The 9,272-nt window shown below is 45.6% G+C and overlaps 1 pseudogene; it reads left to right on the top strand.

Annotated features, from left to right (window-relative positions):
- Window positions 1–1,418: 1,418 nt before the first annotated feature.
- On the top strand, window positions 1,419–6,599 carry LOC133953972 (homeobox protein unc-4 homolog; annotated as a pseudogene).
- Window positions 6,600–9,272: the final 2,673 nt, after the last annotated feature.

The raw sequence follows: 9,272 nt of genomic DNA, 5'->3' as shown, positions 1-9,272 counted from the left end.
ACACACACACCACACACACACATACACATGTGACAGAGCAGAGACGAGAGATGAGGAGAGAGCAAAGACAGTTATTGCTTCTCTAAGTTAATGTACCACCTTCTAATAAGTATAAAGGACTTGCAGGGTGTTATTTGTGGCTTTATTAATACATTAATAAATCATTTATCTGTAGATCAATTATAAGTTATTTATCAGTTACCTTTGGGTTGCCAGATTGTGGAAGATAATCCCCCTTCATGATCAATCATACCTGTAATGATGGAGCCTGTGTGATGACCTGTCTGACCTCTTCTCCTCGGCTGCAGGACATTGTGACCAGAGTCCATTAATAAACTGCTCATCAATACTTCAACCTTCAAACTGATCCCAGTGCAGCATATGAGTGAAGGAGCTGAAAACAAACAAAGTACAAACTATTAATATACTAATACGTACTTTGAATTCCTGATCAGTTATTAAAGCAGTTATCAATGTTAGTATGGTGTTGGTTTTATCTTAAAGAGGTGAAGAGCTTTAACAGCTGGTAAAGGGCCTGGATGGATTATGACACAAAGGCCCCTGTGGAACTGACAGACACACAAATCAACCACTAATGCAGCCACACACATCTCTCAAACAACACCTTGCGTCTTTTCTAATAATTTTGTATCTATTTGTGTTGATTTTGGATCTATTTGTGGTAAATGTCTTTTTGGTCAGTTTGTCTCTTGATTGTTGATCCCACGGGCCTGTGCCCATTAGCCCATGGAGTCATTGATCCAGAGGCCGTAGAGAAAATCAAACAATGTGGCAACGTCAAAGTTGTTGTTATTATTGGCTAATAGCCCGGTCAATGATAAATGATTTGGGAACCATCAATTAATCTACTTTTCAAACACGCTATAAGTTTTGTTGCGGTGCCGAGAAAATGTGTTTTATATGAAATACATAAAGGATGCAGCTTCTATTCCTGAGACCTTGAAGGAGTCGCTCCATCAATCACCTCTGTCTGAGTGTTTTGACAGGATTCAATTAAAGAACTGAATCAGGTGTAATTAACCATCGATCCGAAAAGAGGGAGGGAGAGAGAGAGGGAGAGAGAGGGAGGGAGAGGGAGAGGGAGAAAGGAGAGAGAGAGAGAGAAACGAAGAAGGAAAGAGAGAGAATTAAAAAAGGATGAGAGAAAGAAAGAAAGAAAGGTGAAAGAGAGAGAGAAAGAAATCAAATAAGAGAGAGAGTTTACCTACTTTCTCCCCTCCCTTGCTTCTCTCTCTCTCTCCCTCCTTGTTTTTACCTCGTGCTCTTAGCCTACCCCATTAACCGCGCCTGTGACGTCACGGGGGCCATTAACGCTTCCTATTGGTCGGGGCCGCAGACGGAGGGAGTCCTAATGAGGGAGGCTCGCGCGCACAACCGTCACCGTGAGACAGCGCGTGCAGCCCCGGTCCCCGCCGCCGCCTCCTCACTGGCTCCACACACCGATCTGTGGCCGCGGGAGAGGCTCGTCGTCCCGGGTTCCCTCAGCACCTCCTCCTCCTGCTTCACCTCCTCCTCCTCCTCCTCTCCTGACTGCATGTTCAGCCACACCGCCTCCCTCTGCGTCTTCAGCCCCGGCGACCATGGACAGTCGGGTACTCGAGCATCCTCACGCCCAGATTCGGAGGCTCCCTGGCCGGGCTGGTGGGCTTCCCGTACCCGCTCGGTGCCCACCACCACCACCCGCATCACCACCACCACCACCCACACCAGCACGTCTACGAGCTCGCCGGCGGGCACCAGCTGCAGTCCGCGGCCGCCGTGGCCCTTCTCCATAGACGGATTACTTAACGGCTCCTGCTCGGCCTCGGTGCTCGGCTCCAACCCGCTGCTGTCGCCCGACGGCCCGCAGTACAAACTCTCAGGTAGGCCTGGCTCTTTCTCATCCACTGCGGGAAACCACGACTATGACAGGAAGTCTCAGATATTACAATAGTTTAGGATCAAATAAAAGACATTTAAAAGGATTTCTGAGGAGATTTTTATACGTTTGAAGGTTCTGAGGTGAGAAACCTGCAGAGAAAACGATGCTTAAAGTTTTCCAGCTTTTCTTAAAAAAATGAAAGTTTATTTTACAATAATTTCCCTGTAAAACGGAAATGGACTCCAAATAAAAGTAGAAAGAGCTGATATTTAGAGGGCTACATTGTTGCACGTGAGGTTAAATGGGTAAAAAATGACTATAGTTCATATTTGATTCTAAATACAGAATAATAGTGAGTTTTTTAAGGCAAAGCAAATTGTGGACTTAATGAAAAACAAAAGAGTAAAAAAAAGTTGTGACAACAGAGTTTTTACACTAAATTGCTGATTTACAGGTCAATTCTGCAACGAGATTATTTTGTATATGAACCTCTCTCTCTCTCCCTCTCCCTCTCTTCTCCCTCACACACACACACACACACACACACAAACAAACACACACACACATGCACTTGCACAAACAAACAAACACACACACGCGGGTGCAGATTCTGGGGACCCGGATAAGGACAGTCCCGGGTGCAAGCGGAGACGCACGCGGACCAACTTCACGGGCTGGCAGCTGGAGGAGCTGGAGAAGGCCTTCAACGAGAGCCACTACCCGGACGTGTTCATGCGGGAGGCGCTGGCGCTCCGGCTCGACCTCGTGGAGTCCAGGGTTCAGGTAAACACCTCAAACACAGTCACTGGTTTCATTTCTATAGTGGGAGTTTTTGCTTCTCCCCCCCCCCCCTTCTAGATTTTAGTTTTTTAATAATATTCCCCCCCGATTTTTCCAATATAGGCTTTTTTTAAATTTCTTAGTTAAATTTATCAACAACCCACTTCCTATTGTATTGTAGGAATAAATCGTCTGTTTTGTGACGGTCCACACCGAGACAGCCATTTGTCAATTATCAGAGCATCAATAAAGGCTCGGTTTTGAATTATGCATGGAGGCAACCTATTGATTTATGGGTTAATAAAAACAAGGCAACTGAGCAAACCAAGAAAATGGTAACTACCATTGTTTTTTTTATTATTTGACAGTTCAAAGGCAATTCCACCCTTTAAATATTATACTATAGGCAGTTTAATTTAAGATTTTAAATCATGTTTGATGATTGTATTTGTTATTGAAGATAAAATTGATGAAGTGATAGTAAAACGATATTATATCGTGTTATTTTTATTGTATATTTTAAGATTATGGCTTTTGTTCATTTGAACAATCAATGTCAACACTGTTTACCTAATTTAATTATACTACTAATACTACACACATTATTATAATAAAAGCCAATTAATGATAATTATAATACAAATATATTAGAAGGATACTTATAAGTAGAACAAGGATTTTATTTAACAACACAAGAATAAAATCATATCTTTTGAGAAATTCTTTCAAGTAAATAAAATTGATATAGCAAAATCTACCACCTTTCATATTAATACTATTAGATGTTAACTTAATAATAAGTAAGTAATAATAATGATATTAATAATAATAATAGTGTGTAATAATGATGATAAAATATAGAAATGGCTTGTGCACATATTAGCCTTTGTAGTAACTGTGTAACAGCATGTGTCACTCTTGTGTTTTCATGTATTTCCATGCATGTTCTCCACTCTCACATATAGATGTATGGATGGATATATAAGGATAGAGGGGTGGTGGGGGGGATAGATGGATGTATATGGATGGGTGACGGAGGGATGGATGGAGGGGACGCGGGACAGGGCGCCTCTCTCCGCCGCTGTGTGTTGTGTCGTTCGGGGGATTTCGCTCCTAAACCTCAGATTATTGTTCCCTCAAGCCGCTTAACGCGCCGTTATCTGCAGGTTTGCGGGGGAAAGATAGAACCAACATTAACAATTCATAAGAAGCCTTTTGTCGCTCGCGATGTCGGTGTCTCGTGCTTTTTATTATGCAACGGTGCGCGGATCCGACTCGGTGCGCGTCGAACTCGTTATCAGCGGCGAACACGCGGCCCTGAGCGCGGCCAGAGGCCGGGCAGCGAGGGCTCTCGAGCGGGGGAAGCTCCCTGTGTTGGCCCGGTGCGGAGCCGGGGAGTCGCGGAGGCCCGCTCGCAAAACGAACACACAATAAAGCCGGGATGTGGCTGATTTGGCTACGGTACAATTAAATGTAATTGGTGGAGTTGGCCATTACGCAGACTCATTGGTAATTAACACCGGCACATCCGCGCGTCTGCTGCTGCACCGCTGCGACCCGCTGATGTGTCTGTGAAGCAGCTGCGAACAAAGAGGCAGGAGGATGGTTCCCTTTTGGTTTCAGGCTTGTTTGGGTTTGTTGGTTCTGTCCAGATCTGATCTGATAACCACTGACACTGATTTATGTGGTTGGCCAGGGCAGGTGTGGGATCTGCTGTTGGCTGCAGACACACACACCATCAATCCCTATGTGTCCACTTCAGTGAATTCAGGGTTTGGTTTTGTGAAGCTGAATATTAGGAACGCATTACTCATGGCCCTTAAAATTATAGGAAGGTTTAATCCATTATTTTCTCATAAATTGTCAGAAAGGAATATTACATGATTCAGAAAGCCAATCAATACACAAACATCTTTTATGGAATACTTTTACTTTTGTATAGTTTTGCAGTTTCAAGACCTGGATGAACAAATGCTCCATTTTACCAAATTTACATCATAATTATAGTTTCAAAAAGTCCTGAAACCCACTATTATTATTAGTGTCTATTATTTTTACATTGCTTTCATCTGCTCTATAAAATATTGAAACCTACAACCTCTCCTATTTGCTTTTTGTCCAAGTCAAAGTCAAATATAATAATTTTACACTAAAATAAAAAGGGAAAGATGGCAAATGTCTTATTTTTGAAGAAGTTGTATTTTTCCTCTAACAAGTTATAAACGATCAAAATCAGTTTGGAGCAACTAGTTGATTAATTGACTAATCATCTCAGCAACAGTTTCAAAAAGGCAGAGACCCACCTCTGACCTTCAACAGTGAATGGAAAGAACATGTTCCACCTGTGTTTAATGTGTATTTCATGTGTGTGCTTATGTGTGTGTTCCTGTGAACAGGTCTGGTTCCAGAACCGCCGAGCCAAATGGAGAAAGAAGGAGAACACAAAGAAAGGTCCGGGACGGCCCGCTCACAACTCCCACCCGACCACGTGCAGCGGCGAGCCCATGGACCCCGAGGAGATCGCACGCCGGGACCTGGAGCGCGCCGAGAAGAAGAAGCGGAAACAGGAGAGGAAGCTGCTGAAGTCCCAGAACAAACTTCTCTCGGGCGACAGCTTCCACACGCCCGGCGGCTCGGAGAGCGACAGCGGGGTCTCCCAGTTCACGGACAGCGAGCAGCAGCCCACGAGCATTAACGGGACTATTCACATCGACCTGCCGGCAACGAAAGGTGCAGGAGGACACCAAACTGAATCCAGCTGTGACCAAACGAGACCCGACTTCAGCCCACTGCAAAACCACCAAAACCAAAGAACCGCAGGAGAAGCGGAGCAGGTTTCTCCGTGCAGCACGCACAGCTCCAGCCCCGGAGGCCCGAGGTCCTCCGCCCTGCAGAAAAGAAACCCCTTCAGCGTGGAGAGCCTCCTCTCTGACGCCACGCCTCGACGCAAATCCCAGCTGGACTTCCCTTCTCTGCCCAGTCAGAGGACACTGGTGGGTAAAGGTCACTTCTTGCTTTACCCCATTACACATCAGCCCTTGGGCTTTCTCGTGCCCCAAACGGCCCTGAAGGCCACACCGTGTCAGGACGGCTTTAACAGGTTCAGCCTGGGACAGAGGTGTGTGCCCAGCGAGGGGAGTCCGGCTCCCTCCGACCTCTCCAGCTTTGTCACTAAGCCTCTAAACTCGGATCATACGGAGCACAGCGCGCAGCATCACCACAATCACATTAGCAATAGAGTGGATGGAGCGGACGTGGAGGAGGAGCGTGGCGGTGACGGGAGATTCCCCGCTTCTCCTCCGGCGAGCGGCGTGGCTCAGGCGGCTCTGGCCAGGCTGAGCTCGGCGCCGGCCAGCGACCCTGGCGAGGAGGGGACCCCGAAAGGTCAAACGGAGGCGGCGGCCGGCGGCTGCCAAGCTGCCGAGCCGCGTGCGAGGGAGGAGGGCGCGGGCGAGGAGGAGCGAGCGTCTCCAGACCTCTCCGAGTGTCTCAAGGCAAACACAGACTGTCAGGAAACACCCGGAACAGATGGAGAAGATGTCGATATGGACTAACACTTGCGAGGAGCAAACATAAACAAAGGACCAGGAACACTGCTCACACAATTCAAACATTCCCAAAGCTCGGCTGAGACACTCGAAAACATATCAGGAATCAGGAGACTTAATTCTCGCCTATTTTTTAATCATCACGTGTGATCGATCCAGATGGTCGCCGGGAGCCGTGGCCGTCCCCACCTTCAGGCTTTAGGCCCCGAACTCTTTTAGAAGCAGGTTCTTTCTTCTCTTTTTCTTTTGTTTTGTGACCAACTTGTAAGAAAAGCAAGGCGACAATAAGCATCACACAACAAAGATCCTCAGATATTGTAAAGAAAAAAACGAGAAAATGATATTTATATGTGAACATTTTGATAAATAAAGTTATTGTTTAAATTGAATCACTGTCTTTGCACTGGCCAGGGGGTGCCTGGAGGGAGCATGTGGGGGGGGGGGGGGGGGGGGCTGCTGTGTGGCAGAACCTGGGATCATGTGGCGGCTCTGAGTTTTGTCGCGTTACAGCAGATAAATCCTCCTTTTCCTCTGTGTCGTGAGCCGGAGCTGCTGCTCGAGTCCGTCTGGCTGTTTGTATTTATTGCTTTAACAAATTTATTCATTTGAAAGGCCGAGCTGGAATGAGGTTAGTGGCCGCGGGCTATAGGACCCTGCGCCTCCTGCTGAGTTTTGATATGAAAGTAATTATTTTCCCACTGGCTGCCATGGGTCTCCAGGCAGCACCCCCGCCACCACCACCGCCACCACCCTCCTCCTCCTCCTCCTTTCAGCCCAAAGGGTTATTAGACATTACCGATTTCTAGTGATATGGAATCACATAAACTTCCTACAATAATAGAATTAGCATGAAAGGCAGGGGTGTCAAATTGAAATGGGAAAATAATAGCCGCGCCAGCTGCACCGTGTGTGTGTGCGTGCAGGCGTGTGCGTGAGTGCGCATAGACTATTGAGCAGGAGGAGGAGGAGGAGGAGGAGATGGTGGTAGATTCGTGGGGCGGAATTTTCATGAGCTGCCGCGGTTGTCAGACGGCCCTTGTAGTCGGCTATATTAAGATAGATGTTCGATGATATCCCTCATTGTTCTGTCGCTTATATTGATGTTGCTGCGTTATCGCCCTATTGATCATGTGTCGCACATAATAGGACAGGCGCGCGCCCGCCTGCCATGCGCCTTTCTCTTTTCTCTTTTTTTTTTACAAAAGCGCCGGGGCCCCTCGTCATTTGTTCTAATAGGAGCGTGGGTCCCTTAGGGGGGGAGACAGATAAAGATATAGGGGAGGGTGAGCGGGGGAGAGAGCAGGTTAGTGATGGGCCAGGCTTATTCATTCATTCTCATTTTGTTTGACCAGTTGTTGAGTTTAAATAAAAGCAATGTTAAGGGAAGATTTAATTTGAGATGTTGAGACACCATAGTGCAGAAAGAGCAGGGCAACTTTGTGCTCATCCTACCTGGTTAATCTGAAGATTTGATAGTTTTCTAGTTGTACTTTTTATTAATATTGAACATATCAAGTGTCCAAGTTGTGAAGGAGTGGAGTGATGTGCCAGCAGCTCTATACAGTCAGTGGGGCAGGAGGAAGTTAGATAAACTGTGTTCATCCTACCTGGTTCGTCTGCAGTGAAGATTGTTAAAAGTCTCATTAGCTTTTATAATAATATCATTTATAAAGAGATATGTGATCCGCACATAGACAGCCACTTATTTTATTGTTAGTGTGCTGGACATTGTGTGTAGAGCTTTTTGTACAGTTTTAAAACTTTGTGCTCATCCCACCTGGTTCATCTGCACTGGAGATGTTCTAGTCTTTTCTAGGCATCTAAATCTGCACTGCACTTTCTCAGACAATTCATGCATACATATGTAATTTATAAAGCGTATTAGATGAAGGGTTTACGGGATATGTGTTTCACATACAAACAGACGGACATTTGTGGAAACAGTTCTACAACATTCTGTCACCTTTTTGTTGTTAGTGTGCTGGACGTTGTGCGCAGAGCTTTTTATTTACAGTCTAAGATGCAGAACGAAGTTAGAAAACTTTGTGCTCATCCTACCTGGTTTATCTGCAATGAACATTTTATAGCATTTTCAGTCAATTATACATTTGTCATGTAGAACATTTCCAAATTTACACCAAAATCACTTTCTTGGCCAATTTACAATACACATCAAGTAGATGAACGTTTTTCACAGACAGACAGACAGACAGACAGACAGACAGACAGACAGACAGACAGACAGACAGACAGACAGACAGACAGACAGACAGGGCGTTTGTGGAAGTATATTGATAAAGAAAAGACAAATTCCCCTAAATGTGCAGGTGTGTTTCCACTAAACGTGCACATGCCCCTTTGGAAAAAGAGCGTGTTTGGCTTATGAAGTGTAAACGCCACCAATTCCCCTGGAAACTGAAATCCCAATTATTAAAACCATTAATTCTGGCGAGCCGTGTGCACGGAGAGGCCCGTGTTGACAGCCCGGCTAAATATCCCTGATCCCTCCCGGTCACCTCGCCTTTATTTGCAAATAAATTGAGGGGGATCCGAGGGACGGAGCTTTACTTTGCTGCGCCGACCCCAAAATGAATTTCCGTGCCTGAGTCCCTTTAATAATATTTACATAATTTTCACTGGGTGAGTCTGCTATTTGCGCTGTAGGAAGCTGAGGGCTTATATAGGAAAATAATTAGACAAGAGGACGAGGAGGGAGCCGCAGTGAGAAACAGCAGGAGGAGGATGGGTTAAGACCGGAGCTGAACACTAAATTCCCAGACAGCTAAAATCAATGAAAGTAATAACCCTATTATTTAATTCATAAGGACATTATTTCCCCATAAGGCCTCAGGAAACGTCCCCTTCGACCGAAACAATCACATTAAATCGTTCATTCCAAGCTGCTCTGTGAAATTTCAGCTTTTATTCTCTTATTTTTTTGGAGGAGGAGGAGGAGGGTGTTATAATAATCAGTTCGTTTCAAGAGTGTGATTAATTACAAAGTAAAGGTTTGATCCTTTTCAGCGCGTGTGTGTATGTGTGTGTGTGTGCGTGTGTATGTG

The sequence above is a fragment of the Platichthys flesus genome, chromosome 5 (assembly GCF_949316205.1).
Source record: "Platichthys flesus chromosome 5, fPlaFle2.1, whole genome shotgun sequence".
In the NCBI taxonomy this organism is placed as follows: Eukaryota; Metazoa; Chordata; class Actinopteri; order Pleuronectiformes; family Pleuronectidae; genus Platichthys; species Platichthys flesus.
The sequence above is the reverse complement of the archived record's forward strand: the minus strand, read 5'-3'. Positions and strand labels throughout refer to the sequence as shown.